At 46.2% G+C, this 22,390-nt stretch overlaps 1 long non-coding RNA gene across 1 annotated transcript; it reads right to left on the minus strand.

The window, feature by feature from the left end:
• Window positions 1-150: 150 nt before the first annotated feature.
• On the minus strand, window positions 151-22,043 carry LOC144509074 (uncharacterized). Its single transcript, XR_013500388.1, has 3 exons — window positions 21,911-22,043; window positions 4,163-4,213; window positions 151-165 (listed from the first exon to the last, which is right to left on the minus strand). It is a non-coding gene; the product is annotated as an uncharacterized LOC144509074 (long non-coding RNA).
• Between the last annotated feature and the right edge of the window lie 347 nt (window positions 22,044-22,390).

A 22,390-nucleotide genomic window follows, 5' to 3' on the forward strand; every position in this document is an offset into this window, starting at 1 on the left:
AAGAATGTTGAAGGGTTACTTGTGATAGTTAGACATTGAAATTAATGCATCTCACTAAGATATCTTTCAGCCGCAAACCAATATTGCAAATAAATGGAAACTACGCACTTTATCACTTCTAAGAATAAAAGAATATAAAATGAGAGATTACCTTCCTGCTGCCCCCTGTGAGGACGGAAGCAAAGAGATTATTATTTTGACAATTCAATCAGGAAAACGTAACATAATTTAAACAGAGATATTTCTCAAGGTACAGAGCATAAACTGTAGCAGAAATACAAGCAACAATGCTACTTTCCTTCGCCCCATTTCCATTTATTCATTTTTTCTTAGAGCAGAAGGAGGCCATTCGGCCCATCGAGTCTGCACCGACCACAATCCCACCCAGGCCCTATCCCCGTAACCCCATGCATTTACCCTGGCTAGTCCCCCTGACACTAAGGGACAATTTAGCATGGCCAATCCACCAAACCCACACATCTTTGGACTGTGGGAGGAACCCGGAGGAAACCCACGCAGACACGGGGAGAACGTGCAAACTCCGCACAGACAGTGACCCAAGCCGGGAATCAAACCCGGGTCCCTGGTGCTGTGAGGTAGCAGTGCTGACCGCTGTGCCACCGTGCCAAATTTTATTTCATTTCATTCATCCATTTTATCATCCTTCTTTCTCACTTCTATTTTTCCACTTCTCCATTCCTGCTCTCCTTTCCACATCCTTCCCCCCACCGGCCCCCCCATCCCCTTCAGTGCAACTGCCACATTCCTCAAGCAGTCCTTTAAGATCCTACACCTCTATTCTGCCATTCACGCATTCTGATCACTTAACGGACACTCTTATATGCCCACCATGGGAATGAGAACAGTTGGGACACGGACCACACAAAGGTCCGTTGACCTCAGACGGGATTTTCTGGCTTTGAGGGTGAGCGTGGCCAGAAAATCCTGACCAATCATTCTCTGAATTGATAGGTGCTTGATGGGTGGTGCAGACACAATGGGCCGAAGGGCCTCTTTCTGTGCTGTAACCATTTTATGATTCTAGGCGACGATTTGACTAAGGCACTTGGAATTGGGGACAATAATAACAACATGGACTAAATCAGTGTTCACAAATGCGGGGAGAAATATATCAATAACACATAGCAATGTTTGTATTGTGGCATTCATGTCAAAATCATTGACATTCTATGACATATATGTATTTTTCAGCCTATATTTAATAATAGAATCATAGAATCCCTACAGTGGAGAAGGAGGCCATTTGGCCCATCGAGTCTGCACCGACAACAGTCCCACCCAGGTCCCATCCCCATAACCCCAAATATTTACCCTGCTAATCCCCTGACACTAAGGGGCAATTTAGCATGGCCAATCCACCTAACATGAACATCTTTGGACACGGTAGCACAGTGGTTAGCACTACTGCTTCACAGCTCCAGGGTCCCGGGTTCGATTCCCGGCTCGGGTCACTGTCTGTGTGGAGTTTGCACATTCTCCTCGTGTCTGCGTGGGTTTCCTCCGGGTGCTCCGGTTTCCTCCCACAGTCCAAAGATGTGCGGGTTAGGTTGATTGGCCAGGTTAAAAAATTGCCCCTTAGAGTCCTGGGATGTGTAGGTTAGAGGGATTAGCGGGTAAAATATGTGGGGGTAGGGCCTGGGTGGGATTGTGGTCGGTGCAGACTCGATGGGCCGAATGGCCTCCTTCTGCACTGTAGGGTTTCTATGATTCTATGATTGAAGGACAATTTAGCATGACCAATTCACCTAACACACACATCTTTGGACACTAAGGAGCAATTTAGCACGGCCAATCCACCTAACCTGCACATCTTTAGACACCAAGGGGCAATTTAGCATGGCCAATCCCCCTAACCTGAACATGTTTGGACACTAAAGGACAATTTAGCATGGCCAATCCCCCTAACCTGAACATCTCTGGACACTAAAGGACAATTTATCATGGCCAATCCACCTAATTTGCACATCTTTGGACACTAAGGGGCAATTGAGCATGGTCAGTCAACCTAACCCGCACATCTTTGGATTGTGGGAGGAAACCGGAGCACCTGGAGGAAACCCACCCAGACAAGGGGAAACTCCACACAGACAGTGACCTGAGGACGAATTGAACCCGGGACCCAAGTGCTAATGAGGCAGCAGTGCTAATCACTGTGCCACCATGCCGTGCGATAATCCACACTCTTACTTCATTCATATATCTCTGGAAGTATAACTTTTTCAGGAAATGAGACCCTGGCAATCACAACCCAGTAGCGTTGCCAACATCCCCAAGCTTGGCTTGGAGTGTCTGAGATTTGAAGATCAATTGACTGGGAACTGCAGAGAGCAACACCCAGGACTAATATCACCATTTAAAAAAAGTGTCTTGTTCATTGTTCTTAAACATGTCAATTTATTAGTTCTAGAAGTATTGGAAATTGCAAGAAAAAAATAAGACGTGTTTAACAGTCAAGAATCATCCAATGAGTAATGGTGTGGACATGCTGGGTGGCCAATGCTGGAGCAGGCCGGGTGGGGAACTCGAGGCTTGAGGTCATGAGATGTGACCTCCAGGACTATATTTGTGACGATACTGTGCCTTTAAGTAATGTATTTTAATCATGTTTCTCTGCATGAGATTTTGTCGGCACCGTGTTGTCTGTAGCCAGTGTCTTGCATTGTTACTGAAGCAGTATAATTGACATTATGTCAATTTTAATCTGAACTAATGCAGTGTTCTGTGCTTTAATGGTCCCTTGGGATTGGTGAGTAGAGCTTGATTGGGGTTGATTGATAGGTCAGGTCATGTGGCTGGGGACAGCTATTTTTCACAGAGCATTTCAGTTTTAGTTTGTTTTTCAGAAGCTGTGAGAGAATCAGCAGTTTTTTTCCCCCTCCCTGGAATCTGAAGATTGGAAGTCACAAGAGGTTAAGTTTACCTCTCTGGAGTTTAGCTGTTTTGAGGGTATATCGTCCTCTGCAAACAGCTGGCCTGGATTCCTGTCCATGGGTGTTACAAAACTGAAAATGCAGCATCACGAGCACACTTGTTTCTGTGCCAAGCCTGAAGAAGGATATATGACTGCGGGATGATGTTTAACTTGGAACAACAGAGATAGCTAGCTGTTAGGTGTTATACCGGGTCATGTTTAAGTCATCCAATTTGATTTGATTTGATTTATTATCGTCACATATATTAACATACAGTGAAAATTATTGTTTCTTGCGCGCTATACAGAAAAAACATACCATTCATAGAGAAGGAAACGAGAGAGTGCAGAATGTAGTGTTACAGTCATAGCTAGGGTGTAGAGAAAGATCAACTTAATGCAAGGTAAGTCCATTCAAAAGTCTGACAGCAGCAGGGAAGAAGCTGTTCTTGAGTCGGTTGGTACGTGACCTCAGACTTTTGTATCTTTTTCCCGAAGGAAGAAGTTGGAAGAGAGAATGTCCAGGATGCATGGGGTCCTTAATTATGCCGGCTGATTTGCCGAGGCAGCGGGAAGTCTGGACAGAGTCAACAAAAGTTATGCTAATTCTTTGTGTTATATTTTAACTGTGTTCTTAAATAAAGTTTGTTTTGATAAAAGCTCCCTAGTGGGTCACTTGAATCATACCTGGAGTGAAACACCTTCTGCTCACCCTAATGCCAAAATCGAATGTAAAACTTAAGGTCTAGGCTAACTCCACAAAACACCTTGGGGTTTCTGGCCTGGGTCTTAGCACATTCAACCAAAGTTGGTAACCTTAAGCCCCATCGGGCTTTGTGTACTCAATATCCCAAGAGACCTGAAGAGTGACACTATCGGTTCAATGAAGTCAGGCTCCATCGGTGATGATTTAATTATTACTCATTTCTCAGTTCGGCTGAAGGCATCCCACTTACAGATTAAAAGGGGGGGGGGGGAAGTGATGGGGAAAGGGTGATGGGGAAAGGGTGATGGGGAAAGGGGGATGGGGAAAGGGGGATGGGGAAAGGGGGATGGGGAAAGGGGGATGGGGAAAGGGGGATGGGGAAAGGGGGATGGGGAAAGGGGGATGGGGAAAGGGGGATGGGGAAAGGGTGATGGGGAAAGGGTGATGGGGAAAGGGTGATGGGGAAAGGGTGATGGGGAAAGGGGGATGGGGACCGCAAATATAAACATTCCAAAAAAACGTACTCATATTCACCAACATCTTCAGTGTCAGACATATTGAATCCTGCGATCTACCTGGAGTCAAAGAACAAGTATTAATGCATTGCTCAAGAATTCATCGCCTTTTCAGCTCTTCAGAACTTCAAACTTGCACGTCGGCAGAGATGCCCATGCAGGAATTAGACAAAACTGCAGGATCAGAACGTAGCCCAATGCACGGTGCATCATTCACCAGTTGTCAATACCTAATGGCCAATGAGCATTCACCAATGACACGAATATTCTAAACATCTATGGGCGGCACGGTGGCACAGTGGTTAGCACTGCCTATCGCAGGGACCCGAGTTCGATTCCTGGCTTGGGTCACTGTCTGAACGGAGTCTGCACGTTCTCCCCGTATCTGCGTGGGTTTCCTCCGGGTGCTCCAGTTTCCTCCCACAGTCCGAAAGACGTGCTGGTTAGGATGCATTGGCCGTGCTAAATTCTCCCTCAGTGTAACCCGAACAGGCGCCGGAGTGTGGCGACTCGGGGATTTTCACAGTAATTTCATTGCAGCGTTCATGTAATCCTACTTGTGACACTAATAAATAGATAAACTTAAACTTTAAACACACCTGATCACTGGTTAGGTAGCAAACTAACTTGTAAAATAGGAGCAGAAGTAGGCCATTCAACCCCTTGAACCTGCTCCACCATTTGATAAGATTGTGATCGATCTGTTTGTTTTTTTATTCATTCGTGGGACATGGGCATCACTGGCTGGGCCAGCATTTATTGCCCATCCCTAGTTGCCTTTGAACTGAATGTCTTACTTGGCCCATTTCATTGCTGTGGCTGTGGAGTCACATGTAGGCCAGACCGGGTAAGGATGGCAGATTTCCTTCCCTAAAGGGACATTAGTGAACCAGATGGGTTTTTCCGACAATCGACAATAGTTTCATGGTCATCAGTAGATTCTTAATTCCAGACATTTTTTGCTGAATTCAAATTCCACCAGCTGCCGTGGTGGGATTTGAACCCAGGTCCCCAGAACATTAGCTGAGTTTCTGGATTAATAGTCTAGCGATAATACCACTGGGCCATCGATACCCCTTGTGCTTCAAGCTTGACATTCCCATCTACCCCTGATGACCTTTAATTCCCATGGTTAGTCTGCCATTGAGAAGGCATCCATGTACGGTGTGTCACTGAGTGGGGTACCAATTTGGGATGGACCTTGAACTAACAGACTGACCAGAAAACAATTTACAAAATGCCAATGTACACTTGCATTGATACCTGGATACCTAACAGTCCGTCTCCTTGAACGCATTCTTTCTGATTGTATCACAGCCTGGTATCGCTCTTGCTCTGCCTAACTTTGCACAAAACTACAAAGGGTTATGAATGTAGCCCAGTCCATCACGCAAACCAGCCTCCCATTCATTGACTGTCTACACTTCCCACTGCCTCAGAAAAGCAGCCAGCGTAATTAAGGACCCCACGCTCCCCAGACATTCTCTCTTCCACCTTCTTCCATCGGGAAAAAGATACAAAAGTCTGAGGTCACATACCAATTGACTCAAGAACAGCTTCTTCCCTGCTGCTGCTGTCAGACTTTTGAATGGACCTACCTTGCATTAAGTTGATCTTTCTCTACACCCTAGCTATGACTGTAACACTACATTCTGCACTCTCTCATTTCCTTCTCTATGAAAGGTATGCGATGTCTATATAGCATGCAAGAAACAATACTTTTCACAGTATAGTAACAGAATCCCTACAATGCAGAAGGAGGCTATTCGGCCCATCAAGTCTACACTCACCACAATCCCACCCAGGGCCCACCCAATAACCCCACGTATTTACCCTTGCTAGTACCCCTGACAGGGGCAACTTAGCATGGCCAATCCACTTAACCCACACGTCTTTGGACTGTGGGAGGAAACTGGAGCACCCGGAGGAAACCTATGTAGACACGGGGAGAACATGCAAACTCTACAGAGACAGTAACCCGAGCCAGGAATCGAACCCGGGTCCCTGGCGCTGTGAGGCAGCAGTGCCAATCACTGTACCGCCATGTACCCTTTTATATTAAATCAATACATATTGACAATAATAAATCAAATCAAATCAAGATTTGACTGCCAATGTACAGCGCATTGTCAAATGGGTCACTTAAATAAAATTTAAAGTTTATTTATTAGTGTCACAAGTAAGGCTTACATTAACAATGCAATGTAGTTACTGTGACAATCCCCCTAGTCGCCACACTCTGGCGCCTGTTCGGGTACACGGAGGGAGAATTTAGCACGGTCAATGCACCCTAACCAGCACGTTTTTCAGACTGTGGGAGGAAACCGGAGCACCCGGAGGAAACCCATGCAGACACGGGGAGAACGTACAAACTCAACACAGACAGTGACCCGAGCCGGAAATCGAACCCTAGTCCCTGGTGCTGTGAGGCAGCAGTGCGAACCATTGTGCCACCGTGCCGCCACATAAATCAGTATCGCAGTGCCATTGTCGTTCACTAAAGAAGGCATCAATGGAAGAGGATTACCCATTGAATGTGGAGGCTGGTGAGGAGGAAGATGAGGACAAGTGAAATCCATAAATGTTCTGGAAGGGAAAGGTCTAAACTGCTTTGGCGAAAGAGAAATAAGCTACATTTTCCTGATAGAAGTCTACAAGATTATGAGAGGCATGGACAGAGTGGATAGTCAGAAGCTTTTTCCCAGGGTGGAAGAGTCAATTACTAGGGGGCACAGGGTTAAGGTGTGAGGGGCAAGGTTTAAAGGAGATGTACGAGGCAAGTTTTTTTACACAGAGGGTGGTGGGTGCCTGGAACTCACTGCCGGGGGAGGTAGTGGAAACAGATACGATAGTGACTTTTAAGGGGCATCTTGACAAATACATGAATAGGATGGGATTGGAGGGATATGGTCCCCGGAAGGATAGGGAGTTTTAATTCAGTCGGGCAGCCTGGTCGGTGCAGGCTTGGAGGGCCGAAGGGCCTGTTCCTGTGCTGTAATTTTCTTTGCTCTTTGAGAGCAGGAGTGAGGACAACGGGATGGACCGGGTCAAGGTCAATCTGACAACTGCGCCCATTTTCAAGGTGCCTCTTTCTGTGTCCCCTGGCATGAACCAAACACGATGGCACCGCTTGCCAATGACTTTGCTTCTGTAACTTTGGATGCTTCTGAAAGGTTACATTACTGGACAATGAGCTGAGATTTAATCTAAAAGTCAGATTGCATTTTAGTTATTTGGTTTATTTTCAACCCTCCCAGGTCTTGGCCGACTCTCCATGAACCCAACAGTTCAGGAGCAGTTCCATTAAAGGAGAACAGAGTCTTTTCTCAACCAGCCTATTGACAGCTGAGCATTTTTCAGCTCCTATCAGGTTCCCCATCCATAGGGAACACAATGCTACATTTGGCTGGGAATGGCTGAGATAATCCTCGTGCATATGGTCGGCAGGGCTTCAGAAATACAATATGGAATACAAAAGCTCCTCTCCTGTAACCCTCGCTGCTGGATCACTGCTATTCTGAGAATCGGTGTGGTTTTGAATGAACAACTTAATCCCGGAAGAATGTGTCTGAAATGCTTTCCGACTTAACAGAGGACACTGGCTAAGTTTAAAGGTCAGTTGACAACCTTGTCATTTTTTTATGCAGCTGTGAGTGAGAGGAGCATCCCGCAGCCCTTTCGCCATCACTTGCCCCTGCCCGCTGTGCGTCACGCAACAAGCTGTTGGCAGTGGCCACCAGGCTTCCGGGCAAGCTCCGGAGCTCCCAGGAATTAAATTCTGGCCTTGAGTGACTGTCTCTGTGGATTTGCACAATCTCCCGTGTCTGCGTTTAAAGTTTATTTATTAGTATCACAAGTAGGCTTACATTAACACTGCAATGAAGTTACTGTGAAAATCCCCTAGTCGCCACACTCCGCCGCCTGTTCGGGTACACCGAGGGAAAATTTAGCATGGCCAATGCACCCTAACCAGCATGTCTTTAGACTGTGGGAAGAAACCGGAGCACCCGGAGGAAACCTGCGCAGACAAAGGGAGAATGTACAAACTCCACACAGCCAGTGGGAATCGAACATGGGTCCCTGGCGCTGTGAGGTAGCAGTGCTAACCACTGTGCCACCGTGCTGCCCTGGTTCCTTTGGGTGCTCTGGTTTCCTCCCACAGTCCAAAGATGTGTAGGTTAGGTGGATTGGCCATGCTAAAATTGCCCTTTAGTTTCCCAAGATGGGTAGATTAGATGGATTAACCATGCTAAAAGTGTTGGGTTAATGGGAATAGGGCAGGGGAGAGGACCTGGGTAAGATACTCTGTCAAAGAGTCAGTATTGACTTGATGGGCTGAATGGCCTCTTCTGCAGTGTAGGGATTCTATGGTTCTAGGAGAGTTATCCCTCGTATCCTGACAAATTTCTTAATCGACATCAGATAAAAAACATTGTTGTTTGTGGGAGTTTGCTCAGCACACATTAGCCGATGTTTCCTCTAGTACAACATTGTCTATGTTTCAAAAAGTACTTGACAGGCTCTGAGATGTCCAGTGATCATGAAAAACACAATATAAATGCAAATCTTTCTTTCATTACCACATTGTTGTTTGTGGGATCAGGCTGTGTACAGATTGGCCGCTGCGCTTCCTACATTACGATGGTGGCTACACTTCAGACAAAACCATTCATCGCTTTCTCCTGAGTTCATGAAAGTTATCAATGCAAGTTCTTCTGTTCTTGTCAAAACTGGTACCTGATCGGTAAGTTAGCACTTCAATAGGTCTCAGGGGAGGAAGGACGATAACAAGTATCAGGGATAGAAACACAGGGCGGAATCTTACCGGCACGTCCACCCGAGGTTCGTACAATCCCGCCTGAGGCCAATGGAGAGTGCCGTTCTCCGAGCCTCGCCGGCCCCCGGATCGGGGTGGGAATGCCGGTAAAATTCCACCCTATGAATGACCCAACTCCGGCCATAGAAATAGGAGCCGGGGTAGGCCATTCAGCCCTTCGAGCCTGCTGCACCACTCAATGAGATCATGGCTGATCCTCTACCTCAATGCCATGCTTCAGCGCTTTCCCCAAACCCCTTCACATCCTTAGAATCTAGAAACCTATCTATTTCCTTCTTATATATATATATATATATTCAGTGATTTGGCCTCTCTGTGATGAAGAATTTCACAGGTTCACCTACCTCTGAATGAAGACATTTCTCTAAATGTTCTACCCTGCATCGTGAGACTGTGACCCTTTGTTCTAGACCCTCCAGCCAGTGGAAACAACACCCCCGCATCCAGTCTGTCCAGCCCTGTCTGAATTTTATATGTTTCAATGTGATCCCCTCTCATTCCTCTAGAGTCCTGTGGATACAGGCCCCAGTTGACCCAATTTCTCCTCCTGCCATCCCCAGAATCAGTCTGGTGAACCTTCGCTGCACTCTCTCTATGCAAGTATATCCTCTCTTAGAGAAGGAGACCAAAACGGCACACAATACTCCAGATGTGGTCTCACCAAGGCTCTGTACAGTTGCAGGAAGACATCCTTGCTCCTGTACTCAAGTCCTCTTGCAATGAAGGCCAGCATACCATTTGCCTCCCTAACTGCTTGACGTACCTACATGTTTGTTTTCAGTGACTGGTGTACTAGGATGTCAATATTTCCCAATCTAGCGCCATTTAAATAATACTCTGCCATCCCTGTTTCTCCATCGTAAGTGGATAACTTCACATTTATCCATGTTATGCTACATCTGCCATCATAACATCCTCCTTACCACTCACATTCCCACCCTTTTGTGTCATCAGTAAACCTGGAAATATGACTTTTCATTGAATCATAGAATCCCTACAGTGTCGGAGAAGCCATTCGGCCCATTGACTCTGAACCAACACCCTGATCTTACTCAGGCCCTCTCCCCCGCCCTATCCCCGTTAACCCCACACATTTCCCATGGTTGATCCATTGATCCTACACATCTTGGGATACTAAGGGGCAATTTACAAAGAGCAAAGAAAAGTACAGCACAGGAACAGGCCCTTCGGCCCTCCAAGCCTGTGCCAATCATGATGCCCTAATTAAACTAAAGAAAAAAACCACTGCCCTTACTCAGGGCATATCTCTCTATTCCCTCCCTATTTATGTAGCCAACCAGATGCTCTTAAATGTTGCTAATGCGCCTGCTACCACCACCTCCTCTGGCAGCGCGTTCCAGGCACCCACCATTCTCTGCGTGAAAAACTTCCCCCGCACATCTCCCTTAAACTTTCTCCCTCTCACCTTGAACTTGTGCCCCCTTGTAATTGACACTTCCACCCTGGGGAAAAAGCCTCTGACTATCCACCCTGTCTATGCCTGTCATAATTTTGTAGACCTCTATCAGGTCTCCCCTCAACCTCTGTCTTTCCAGTGAAAACAATCCCAGTTTATTCAACCTCTCTTCATAGCCAACACCCTCGAGACCAGACAACATCCTGGTGAACCATCTTTGCACTCTTTCCAAAGCTTCCGCCTCCTTCTGGTAGTGTCGTGACCAGAACTGCACGCAATACTCCAAATGTGGTCCAACCAAGGTTTTACACAGCTAATTTAGCACGGCCAATCCACCTAACCTGCACATCTTTGGACACTAAGGAGCAATTTATCATGGCCAATCCACCTAACCTGCACATCTTTGGGCACTAAGGGTCAATTTAGCATGGCCAATCCGCCTAACCTACACGTCCTTGGACACTAAGGGGTAATTTAATCCACCTAACCTGCACATAGGATTAGTGGGGCAAATACATGGGGTTTCAGGGATAGGCCTGGGTAAGATGCTCTCTCAGAGAGTCGGTGCAGACTTGATGGGCTGAATGGCCTACTTCTACGCTATAGATATTAAGCCGTGGCCCTGTATACCTTCTCCAGCGGAAGACAAAGGCTGACCCTCCCAATACAGTGCAGTGGGTGTACTAGACTGTCAGAGGCACCATCGTTCGGTTGGGATCTTAAATTTTTATGGCAGACAGGAAAGGTCCCATTTCACTTTTTTGAAAAAAGCGGAAGATTGATCTCTGGTGTCCTGCCCGATATTTATTCATCAAATAACAGCACAAAACACAGATTACTGCTCATTATCACATTACCGTTTGCTGTGCACAAATTGGCTGCCGTGCTTCCTAAATTACACTACTTCTAAAGTATTTTATTGGCTGTAAAGCATTTTGTTATGCCTTGGGATCATGAAGGCTGTTGAATAAACATAAATGATAACTTTGGGAACCAAACTATACAGCATTCAACATCTCAATTTGACATTTTAACATCAAACCATTGGGTCTTATCCGTAGAATCTCTGGATAGAATCGCTACAGTGCATTAGGAGGACAGTCAAACCATCGACTCCACACAACTCTCTAAAAGAGCATCTCATCTGCTTATCCCTGTAACCCCACGCATTTACCATGGCTAATCCACCTAACCTGCACATCTTTGGACACTAAGGGGCCATTTCCCATGGCCAATCCACATAACCTGCACATCTTTGGATACTAAGGGGCAATTTAACATGGCCAATTCATCTAACTTACACATCTTTAGACACCAAGGAGCCATTTACCATGGCCAATCCCCCTAACCTACACACCTTGGGCCAACTAAGGGGAAATTTAGCTTGGCCAATCGACCTAATCTGCACATCTTTGGACACTTAGGGGCAATTCAGCATGGCCAATCCACCTAACCTGCACATGTTTGGACAGTTACGGGCAATTTAGCATGGCCAATCCACCTAACTTACACATCTTTGGACACTAAGGGGTAATTTAGCATGGCCAATCCACCTAACCTGCACATCTTTGGACACTAAGGGACAATTTATCATAGCCATAACCACCTAACCTGCACATCTACAGACTGGTGGAAGGAGTGCAATGTACTTGCTCCAACCTATTTTGAAACATTGAGGTGACAATGAGATGCCTTTAACATCAGCCTGAGCCAGGATGACACAAGTGCAGATATACGGTTAACTTGCAAGGATGCAAGTTCAGCACCATCTGAAAACCAAGAGCAGTTCTCTGTGAATTACACTGAGACTGGGATAGGGCAGGATAGACGTCAGCCTGACTCTCTGCACAGCAGGAGTGTAACGTGGGAAAATGTCAGCTTGTCCACTTTGGCAGGATGAGTTCAACAGCAAGATATTGTGTAAATGAGACAGCAAAATGTCGCTTTTTAAAATTCATTCGTGGGATATGGTATCACTGGCTGGGCCAGCATTTATTGCCCATCCCTCGTTGCTCTTGTTCAGAGGGCAGTTGAGAGTCAACCACATTGCTGTGGCTCTGGAATCACATGTAGGCCAGACCGGGGAAGGACGGCAGATTTCCCTCCCTAAAGATATCAGTGAATCAGGTGGGTTTTTCCGACAATCGATTCACAGTAATTGACAAATTCTTAATTCCAGATTTATTTTACTGAATTCAAACCATCTGCCGTGGCGGGATTCAAATTTGCGTTCCCAGAACATTAGCTGAGTTTCTGGATTAATAGTCTAGCGATAATACCACTAGGCCATCGCCTCCCCAATTGCAGAGGGACCTGGGTACTCTTATTCATGAATCACAAGAAATTAGCATGCAAGCATAACAAGTAATTAGGAAGGCAGATGGAATGTTAACCTTTACGCAAAGGGGGTGAAGTATAAAAGGAAGGAATAAAAGCAAATTGCTGCGGATGCTGTAATCTGAAACCAAAAGAGAAAATGCTGGAAAATCTCAGCAGGTCTGGCAGCATCTGTAAGGAAGGAAAAGAGCTGACGTTTCCAGTCCAGATGACCTCTTGTCAAAGCTGGACAAAGGGTCATCTGGACTCGAAATGTCAGCTCTTTTCTCTCCTTACAGATGCTGCCAGACCTGCTGAGATTTTCCAGCATTTTCTCTTTTGGGATAAAAGGGAAAAATTGTTGCAACTGTACAGAGCATTGGAGAAACCATACCTGATTTGATCTGATTTGATTTGATTTATTATTGTCACATGTATTGGGATACAGTGAAAAGTATTGTTTCTTGCGCGCTATACAGATAAGACGTACTGTTCATAGAGTACATAGGGGAGAAGGGAAGGAGAGGGTGCAGAATATTGTGTTACAGTCATAGCTAGAGTGTCACGAAAGATCAGCTTAATATATGGTAGGTCCATTCAAAAGTCTCATGAGGAAAGTTTGAACAGGTTGGGCCTGTATTGATTGGAGTTTAGAAGAATAGAATAGAATCCCTACAGTGCAGAAGGAGGCCATTCAGCCCATCAAGCCTGCACTGACAGCAGTCCCATCCAGGCCCTATCCCCATAACCCCACGTATCTACACTGCTAATCCCCCAGACACTGAGAGGCAACTTATCAAAGCCAATCCACCTAACCTGCACATCTTTGGAGTGTGGGAGGAAACCAGAGCACCCGGAGGAAACCCACGCAGACACGGGGAGAATGTGCAGACTCCGCACAGACAATAACCCAAGGCCGGAATTGAACCCGAGTCCCTGGCACTGTGAGGCAGCAGCGCTAACCACTGTGCCACCGTGCCACCTCCGTGAATGATCTTATAGAAACATTTATGATCTGAGGGGGCTTAACAGGGGAGAAGCTGAGAGGACGGTTCCGCTCATGGGGGAATCTAGAGCTTGGAGGTACGGTTTAAAAATAAGGAATCTCCTTTTGAAGACGGAGGAAGAATTTCTTCTTTGAGGGTTGTTAGTGTGTGGAATTCTCTTCCCCAGAGAGCAGTGAGGGCTGGGTCATTGAATATATTCGAGGCTAAGTTAGACAGAATTTTGATCGACAAGGGAGTCACTAATTATGGGGAACAGGCAGGAAACTGGAGTTAAGGCCACAATCAGATCAGCAGTGATCTTATTGAATGGTGGAGAGGGATCAATGGGCCGAATGGCCTACTCTGCTCCTATTTCATGTGATTTTTATGGACAAAGGGATTTTCTTTTGTATATTTTTGGCAATTGTCTGTACTCTCATGAGGATGAAGGGCCTCAATGTTAAGAAGTGGAATTCGGAGCACTGCAAGGTCAGGTACAACACAGCCCAATGCAGAATATAGTTAGTAACATTGCAAAACAAATCTGCTCCATTCAGAACACACTTGACTGCTCCAGGGAGACATATACATTTCCCACAATGGGATTTTCCTGCCCACCCGTGGTGTGGTTTTCCAGTAGCGGAGGCGGCTCGCCATTGGCCACCGGCAGGAATTTCCAGTCCCGCCAAAGTCAGTGGCCATTTGACTTGTTCACCGGCTGGGCCAATGGGAAGCTATTGGGGGGGGGGGGGGGGGGGGGGGGGGGAGGATCAGGGGGTTGGGGGTTCACCTTCAGCAGGACTGGAAGATCCCACTGGCGCAAACCATAGAATCCCTACAGTGCGGGAGGAGGCTATTGAGCCCATACAGTCTGCATCGACTCTCCGAAAGGACATCATACCCAGACCCAACATCTCTGCCCTTTTCCCACAACCCCACTCTTTTACCATGGCCAATTCACCTAACCTACACATCTTTGGACACTAAGGGGTAATTTAGCATGGCCAATCCACCTAACCTGTGCATCTTTGGAGGATGGGAGGAAACCAGAAGCACCCGGAGGAATTGCATGCAGACACGGGGAGAGGGTGCAAATTGAACCCGGGTCCCTGGCGCTGTGAGGCAGCAGCGCTAACCACTGTGCCACCGTGCTGCCCACCGCACCTAGAGTGGGAAGGGCTGGAAAATCCCAGCTTTGGTGAAACTGACAACTTAGTAGTCTGTGCAAGAACAATATAACCGCAGTAAACAGGAATTTATTACATTCAGCATTCAATGGAGGGAAAGAACTGGAGTTGGCCATTCAGCCCCTTGAGCCTGTTCCACCATTAAATGAGATTGTGGCTGAACTCTTTCTCTGCTCTATTTCTCCTCCATGATTCGGTGATCCTTCACGCCCTTGCCTAACAAAAATCTGTCAACGTCAGTTTTGAAATTTCAATTGACCCAAAACCTTCTTGGGATTGAATGCTCCATATTTCCACCAATCCTCGCGTGAAGAACTGCTTCCTGATCTCGCCACCTATCAGCCTGGCTCTAATTTTAAGGTGATGCCCTCTTGTACTAGACATGTCCGCCAGACAGAATAATTCATCTCTTACAATATCCTATCTTCCAATATCCACTTGCCAGGATGAGTGCAGCTCCTATGTCACTCAAGCTCAAAACCATCCAGGGTGAAACAGCCTGCTTGATTGGCATCCCATCCACCACCTCCATCATCCACTCCCTCCATCACAATGGCAGTCATGTGGACCATCTCCAAGATGCGCTACAGCAACTTGCCAAGGTTCCTTCAAAGCACCTTCCAAATCTGCGACCTCCACCACCTGGAAGGACAAGGGCAGCAGAGCCGTGGGAATGCCACCATAATCACAGGTTCATAGACTTCTACAGCTCAGGAGGAGGACCTTCAGCCCATCGCTGGGCATCAAACATCTATTCTCACCCCATTTTCCAGCACTTGGGTTGTAGCCTTGGAAGTTCCCCTCCAAGGAGCACAGCATCCTGGCTTGGAACTGTATTGTTGTTCTTTCACTGTCACTGTGTCAAAATCCTGAAGCTCCCACCCTAATAGCACCGTGTGTGTACCTAAGAATATAAGAACATAAGAACTAGGAGCAGGAGTAGGCCATTCAGCCCCTCGAGCCTGCTCCGCCATTCAATACAATCATGGCTGATCTCATCTTAGCCTCAAATCCACTTTCCTGCCCGTTCTCCACAACCCCATTACTAATTAAAAATCTGTCTAACTCCTCCTTAAATTTACTCAATGTCCCGGCAAACTAGGGTAGTGAATTCCACCGATTCACGATCCTTTGATACTCCTTATCCTAAAGCTTTGTTATAGATTGCCCCACAAGAGGAAACATCCTCTCCACGTCTACTTTGTCAATACCTTTTACCATCTTATATGCCTCAATTAGATATCCTCTCATTGTTTTAAACTCTAGAGAGTATCGGCCTAAACTGCTCTATCTCTCTTCATACAACAAACCCTTCATCTCTGGGATCAATCCTCTGAACTGCCTGTAATGCCTCTATATCATTCCTCAAATAAGGGGATGAAAACTGTACACAATACTCTCACCAATGTCTTGTATAGTTGCATCAACACTTCCTTACTTTTATACTCTATTCCTTTAGCTATAAATGCCAAGATTACATCCCTTATTACCTGCTGCACCTGTATACTAAATTTCTGTGATTCATGCACAAGGACACCCAGATCCCTCTGCACCGAAGCACTCCAAAGTCTCTCTCCATTTAGATAATAAGTTGCCTTTCCATTCTTACGACCAAAATGGATAACCTCACAAGATAAAGTCCATCAGCCACATTTTGCCGCCCTCACCTCACCTATCCATACCCATTTGTAAATTTCTTATTGCCTCATTACAACTTACTATCCCACCTATTTTAGTCTCATCTGCAATTCTGACGATAGTACATTCTATTCCTGCATCTAATTCATTAATATAGATTGTAAATAGCTGGGGTCCGAGGACTGAATCCTATGTCACCCCATTAATTGCATCTTGCCAACCAGAAAAAGACTCATTTATCCTGACTCTCTGCTTTCTGTTGGTTAGACAGTCCCCTATCCAAGCTAATAGATACCCTACAGTGCAGAAGGAGGCCATGCGGCCCATCAAATCTGCACCAACAACAATCCCACGCCAGGCCCTATCCCCACAACACCACATATTTACCCCACTAATCCCGCTAACCTACACATCCCGGGACACTAAGGAGCAATTTAGCATGGCCAATCAACCTAACCTGCACATCGTAATAAATTATTCTTAATCCCATGTTATTGTACCTTGTGTGTTAACCTTTTTTGTGATATCTTATCAAATGCCTTCCTGAAGTCCAGATACACTACATCTACAGGATCCCCAGTATCCCCTTGGCTTGTTACACCTTCTAAGAACTCAAACAAATTAGTCAAACATGATTTACCCTTTATAAAACCATGCTGTCTCTGATGGATTGGGTTTTGACTTTCCAAATGTCCTGTTATTATGTCTTTAACAATGGATGCTAATGGGTAGCACAGTGGCACAGTGGTTAGCACTATTGCCTCACTGTGCCAGTCCAAATATGTGCAGGTTAGGTGCATTGGCCATGCTAAATTGCCCCTTAATGTCCCAGGATGTGTATGTTAGAGGGATTAACATGTGGGGTTATGGGAATAGGGCCTGGGTGGGATTGTTTTCAGTGCGGACCCGATGGGCCGAATGGCCTCCTTCTGCATTGTAGGGACTCTATTATTCCATGATTCTATGACCCGGGTTCAATTCCCGGTTTGGGTAACTGTCTGTGCGGAGTTTGCACATTCTCCCCGTGTCTGCGTGGGTTTCCTCCGGATGCTCTGATTTCCTCCCTCAGTCAGAAAGATGTGCTGGTTAGGGTGCATTGGCCGTGCTAAATTCTCCCTCAGTGTACCCGAACAGGCGCCGGAATGTGGCAACTAGGGGATTTTCATAGTAACTTCATTGCATTGTTAATGTCAGCCTACTTGTGACGCAAATAAATAAATTTTAATTCTATTAGCAACAGTTCAAGGAGACAGTTCACCACCTTCTCAAGGGCAATTTGGGATGGACGATAAAAATGCTGACCTAGCCAGCAGTGTCCACATCCCATGAAAGAATTTTAAAAATCCTTTAATCATCTTTCATAGAATCCCTACAGTGCAGAAGGAGGCCATTCAGCCTATCGAGTCTGCACTGACCACAATCCCATCCAAGCCCTATCCCCATAACACCATGCACTTACCCTAGCTACTACTCCTTAACACTAAGGGGCAATATAGCATGGTCAATCCTCCTAACCTGCACATCTTTAGACACTAAAGGGCAATTTAGTATGGCCAATCCACCTAGCCTACACATCTTTGGACAGTGGGAGGAAACAGGAGCACCCGGAGGAATCGCATGCAGACACGGGGAGAATGTGCAAACAGTCACCCAAGGCTGGGAATTGAACCCGGATCCCTGGCGCGGTGAGGCAGCAGTGCTAACCGCTGTGCCACCTCAATTAAATCGCCCCTTAATCTTAATCTTCTAAACTCACAGCAATACAACCCTCGTCTGTGCAAACAAGTGTGTATGTGAACATTGCTGATGGGAAGTTTTACCCTTATTGTCTGAAATAGTAAACATTAGTTGGTAAGAATATTGAATCCGCAATATCTAGGAATAGGATCGAGACTGTGCTGAACTTCACACCAGTAGAAAGATGGGACTTTCATCTGACTTGCCTGAGTCAGGTTTTAAACACAAGCCCAAGGGAAAGAACAGATTGTCAGCGTGCGACCAGACAAAGAACACAGTGATGGAAATACCAGTGTAAAAATACACTTAAGTCAAAAAACAAATTCCAATACAGACTTTCCTAATCATCTAAAGTTCTTATCTCCTTCCTTGAAACTGATTACTGACTCCAGTACAAATAAAGTATAAAGTAAATAGTAATGTTGGATGTTCAGAAGAGAAATCTACCACGGTTCTGAACTATGCACATACTTTTAGCTCTGAGTTCAATAACCCTCAAGAAGCAGCCAATTTACAATGTACACGTTCCTCACGTTTAAATCCCCCACATAGAATCCCCACAGTGCAAAAGGAGGCTATTCAGCCCATCGAGTCTGCACCAACCACAATCCCACCCAAACCCCATTCCCGTAACCCTACGCATTTACCCTACTAATCCCCCTGGCACTGGGGTCAATTTATCACGGCCAAACAACCTAACCCGCACACCTGTGGGAGGAAACCGGAGGAAACCCACGCAGACACAAGGAGAACTGTGCAGACTCCGCACAGACAGTGACCCGAGGCTGGAATCGAACCAGGGTCCCTGGTGCTGTGAGGCAGCAGTGCTGACCACTGTGCCACCGTGCCGCATGCCCTTGGCCCTCCGTATCTCTGTAACTTCTTCAGCCGCACATGCCTCAGAGAACTCCGAAGCCTCCTGCTTTGGCCTCTAATGCACCCTCCCCACTTCCTTCTCCCTCCCATTGCTAGCCATGCCTTCAATCTTCAAAGTCCTCAGCTCTGGACCTCCTTCCATATAGTCCTCTGTCTCTCCACTGGTTTCTCCTCCTCCAAGAACTTCCTTTAAAGCCACCTCTTTGACCAAGATTTTTGACACCCATCCTTTCTTTGGCTGGATGTCGATGTTTGACTGCTTACACTTCTGAAAAGCATCTAGTTTATTTATTAGCACCCTTCCACAGTCCGAAAGACGTGCTGGTTAGGTGCATTGGCCGTGCTAAATTCTCCCTCGGTGTACCCGAACATGCGTCGGAGTGCGGCAACTAGGGGATTTTCACAGTAACTTCACTGCGGTGTTAGTGTAAGCCTTACTTGAGACACTAATAAATAAACTTAAGAACTTAAGAAAAAGCTTAAAACTGAATTGCTACTCTTTATGAATGAGCTCAGGCAGTGAATGCCAGTGAGCTATTTGACAACAGGGGCATCGCAGTGGAGCCCAAACCTCACTCGCTATCCACACACACACCCACAATTTCGAACGGCAGGTAACAGGGTTTGCAATCGTGTCCTGTCTGAATTTCTTTCTCTCTGTCCTCTAATTAGCCGGGCTGCTAAGGCTGATTTCAGCATCTTAAAAGATTCCCTGGGTTGAGCTCAGGCAACTTAGCATGAACTGGACAACCATATCCCGAGTGTAGCTCAGTTACACATTATCCACATCATGTGGATGGGAATCGCTGCCTAAGAACAGTAGGGATCCCAATCAGCAAAGTGTGAAGTTCTTCCATGCACCCGACCCTATACAATGAAACTCAGTTAATCTGGATTCAAAACATGGAAATATGGAAACTAGAAGCAGGAGGAGGCCATTCGGCCCGTCGAGCCTGCTCTGCCATTCATTATGATCACAGCTGATCATCAAATTCAATATCCTGATCCCACCTTCACCCTATATTCCCTTGAGCTTCAAGACTCGAAACATCAGCGCTTCTCTCTCCTTACAGATGCTGCCAGACCTGCTGAGATTTTCCAGCATTTTCTCTTTTGGTTTCAGATTCCAGCATCCGCAGTAATTTGCTTTTGAGCTCTATCTAATTTATTCTTGAATGAACACAATGTTTTAGAATCATAGAATCCCTACGGTGCAGAAGGAGACTATTCAGCCCATCGAGACTGCACCGACAACAACCCCATCCAGGCCCTATCCCTGTAACCCCACATATTAACCCTGTTAGTTCCCCTAACACTAAAGGGCAATTTAGCATGGCCAATCCACCTAACCAGCATATCTTTGGTCTGTGAGAGGGCCCAGAGACACAGGGAGAATGTGCAGACTTCGCACAGACAGTGATCCAAGCCGGGAATCGAACCCAGGTCCCTGGCGCTGTGAGGCAGCAGTGCTAACCACTGTGCCACCATACCGCCCTCAACTCTTGGCCTCAACTACTTTCTGTGGTAGTGAATTCCACACATTCACCACCCTCTGGGTGAAGAAATTTCTCCTCACCTCAGTCCTAAAAGGTTTACCCCTTATCCTCAAACTATGACCCCGAGTTCTGGACTCCCCCCACCATCGGGAACATTCTTTCTGAATCTACCCTGTCTAACCCTGTTAGAATTTTATAAGTTTCTATGAGATCCCCTCTCACTCTTTTAAACTTCAGTGAATATAATTCTAATCGATTTAACCTCTCCTCATATGACAGACCTGCCATACCAGGAATCAGCCTGGTAAACCTTCACTGTACTCATAGAATCCTACACTGTAGAAGGAGGCCATTCGGCCCATCGACTCTGCACTGACCACAATCCCACCCAGTCCCTATCCCCATAACCTCATGTATTTACCCTAGCTAGTCCCCCTGACACTAAGGGGCAAATTAGCATGGCCAATCCACCTAACCTGCACATCTGTCTGTGTGGAGTATGCACATTCTCCCACTGTCGGCTTGGGTTTCCTTCAGGTGCTCTGGTTTCCTCCCACAGTCCGAAAGACGTGCTGATTAGGTGCATCGGCCATGCTAAATTCTCCCTCAATGTACCCGAACAGTGTGGCGACTGGGGGATCTTCACAGTAACTTCATTGTAGTGTTAATGTAAACCTACTTGTGACACTAATAAATAAACTTTAAACTTTGGGAGGAAACCAGAGCACCTGGAGGAAACCCACGCAGACACGGAACGAATTTGCAAACTCCGCACAGACAGTGACCCGAGACAGGAATCAAACTTGGGTCCCTGATGCCGTGAGGCAGCGGTGCTAACCACAGTGCCACCGTGCCACCCTCTGTAGCGAGGGCATCCTTCCTCAGATAGAGACACCAATACTGAAGTGTGGCCTCACCAACGCCCTGTACAATTGCAGTAAAACATCCCCATTCCTATACTCAAATCCTCTTGCTAAGACATACCAAATATGATCAATTAAAATAACTCCACAAGATTAAATTGAATAGAGGACTGTTTAACTCTTCTTGATCAAACATAATCCTCATTCAGATTCTCTCCCTCCTATTCAAGCCCTGCTAACAATTTTCGTATCTAATCTTCTGATCTTGGAGGCGAGGTGTGGTCCCATTGCTGGGGTCCCACTCGCTGGGGAAGAGAGAAAATTGGACGAAACCATTTATCTCCAGCAACCATAGTCATTGCGCTGGGGGGGGTAGTTCAACAAAACAAACTGCTCTGCCTTACCTGAGAGGCTGTTGGAAAAAGAAAGAGACAGAGACACAGAGAGAGAGAGAGACGTGAATGCCTCCTGTGTCTGTTAGACAGTGAGGAGATGATGGAAATCCAAAGACAGGCTATGCTGGGGAAATCTGATACTCCCTCTTTATTTGGACAGCCTCTTTGCGCAGAAGAACAAAAAGCAAACTAAGTGCGTTCCTTTAAATAGAATTGTACTTCATAGAAGAATAAGTTATGTTCCTCCGGAGATGGTGACAGAAAACGAGGCGAAAACCTTGACAACATTTGGCATTGGCACAAGGCAGAATTATTCTACTGCATCTGTGGATTTTGTTATTTTTGATTTGATTTGATTTATTATTGCTACTTGTGTTGGGATGCAGTGAAAAGTATTGTTTCTTGCACGCTATACAGACAAAGCATACTGTTCATAGAGAAGGAAATGAGAGTGCTGAATGTAGTGTTACAGTCATAGCTAGGGTGTAG

The sequence above is a fragment of the Mustelus asterias genome, chromosome 21, assembly GCF_964213995.1.
Source record: "Mustelus asterias chromosome 21, sMusAst1.hap1.1, whole genome shotgun sequence".
Lineage (NCBI taxonomy): Eukaryota > Metazoa > Chordata > Chondrichthyes > Carcharhiniformes > Triakidae > Mustelus > Mustelus asterias.